Source organism: Rattus norvegicus, chromosome X, assembly GCF_036323735.1.
Source record: "Rattus norvegicus strain BN/NHsdMcwi chromosome X, GRCr8, whole genome shotgun sequence".
NCBI classification, from domain to species: domain Eukaryota; kingdom Metazoa; phylum Chordata; class Mammalia; order Rodentia; family Muridae; genus Rattus; species Rattus norvegicus.
This window is the reverse complement of record NC_086039.1, coordinates 95,159,968-95,161,933: the sequence shown is the minus strand read 5'-3', so window position 1 is coordinate 95,161,933 and position 1,966 is coordinate 95,159,968.

The following is a 1,966-nucleotide window of genomic DNA, read 5'->3' as shown; positions in this document are numbered from 1 at the left end:
TGGCTGTATATGTATGGGCCACATGTGGGGCAGGCTCTGAATGGGTGTTCCTTCAGTCTCTGTTTTAATCTTTGCCTCTTTCTTCCCTGCCAAGGATATACTTGTTCCCCTTTTAAAGAAGGAGTGAAGCATTCACATTTTGATCATCCGTCTTGAGTTTCATGTGTTCTATGCATCTAGGGTAATTCAAGCATTTGGGCTAATAGCCACTTGTCAATGAATGCATACCATGTGTGTTTTTCTTTAATTGGGTTACCTCACTCAGGGTGATACTTTCCAGTTCCAACCATTTGTCTATGAATTTCATAAAGTCATTGTTTTTGATAGCTGAGTAATATTCCATTGTGTAGAAGTACCACATTTTCTGTATCCATTCCTCTGTTGAAGGGCATTTGGGTTCTTTCCAGCTTCTGGCTATTATAAATAAGGCTGCAATGAACATAGTGGAGCACGTGTCTTTTTTATATGTTGGGGCATCTTGTGGGTATATGCCCAAGAGAGGTATAGCTGGATCCTCAGGTAGTTCAATTTTCAATTTTCTGAGGAAACTCCAGACTGATTTCCCGAATGGTTGCACCACTGTGCAATCCCACCAACAATGGAGGAGTGTTCCTCTTTCTCCACATCCTTGCCAGCATTTGCTGTCACCTGAGTTTTTGATCATAGCCATTCTCACTGGTGTGAGGTGAAATCTCAGGGTTGTTTTGATTTGCATTTCCCTTATGACTAAAGATGTTGAACATTTCTTTAGGTGTTTCTCAGCCATTCAGCATTCCTCAGCTGTGAATACTTTGTTTACCTCTGAACCCCATTTTTAATAGGGTTATTTGTCTCCCTGTGGTCTAACTTCTTGAGTTCTTTCTATATTTTGGATATAAGGCCTCTATCTGTTGTAGGATTGGTAAAGATCTTTTCCCAATCTGTTGGTTGCCGTTTTGTCCTAACCACAGTGTCCTTTGCCTTACAGAAGCTTTGCAGTTTTATGAGATCCTATTTGTCGATTCTTGATCTTAGAGCATAAGCCATTGGTATTTTGTTCAGGAAAAGTTTTCCAGTGCCCATGTGTTCGAGATGATGCCCTAGTTTTTCTTCTAGTAGTTTGAGTGTATCTGGTTTGATGTGGAGGTCCTTGATGAACTTGGACTTAAGCTTTGTACAGGGTGATAAGCATGGATCGATCTGCATTCTTCTACATGTTGACAAATGAACCAGCACCATTTGCTGAAAATGCTATCTTTTTTCTATTGAATGGTTTTGGCTCCTTTGTCAAAAATCAAGTGCCCATAGGTGTGTGGGTTCATTTCTGGGTCTTCAATTCTGTTCCATTGGTCTATCTGTCTGTCTCTGTACCAATACCGTGCAGTTTTATCGCTATTGCTCTGTAATACTGCTTGATTTCAGGGATAGTGATTCCCCCTGAAGTCCTTTTATTGTTGAGGATAGTTTTAGCTATTCTGGGTTTTTTGTTATTCCAGATGAATTTGCAAATTGTTCTGTCTAACTCTTTGAAGAAATGAATTGGTATTTTGATGGGGATTGCATTGAATTTGTAGATCACTTTTGGAAAATGGCCATTTTTACTATATTAATCCTGCCAATCCATGAGCATGGGAGATCTTTCCGTCTTCTGAGGTCTTCTTCAATTTCTTTCTTCAGAGTCTTGAAGTTCTTATTTTACATATCCTTTACTTGCTTGGTTAAAGTCACACCGAGGTACTTTATATTATTTGGGTCTATTATACAGGGTGTGGTTTCCCTAATTTCTTTCTCGGCTTGTTTCTCTTTTGTGTAGAGGAAGGCTACTGATTTATTTGAGTTAATTTTATACTCGGCCACTTTCCTGAAGTTGTTTATCACCTTTAGTAGTTCTCTGATGGAACTTTTGGGATCACTTAAATATACTATCATATCATCTGCAAATAATGATATTTTGACTTCTTCTTTTCCGATCTGTATCCACTTGACC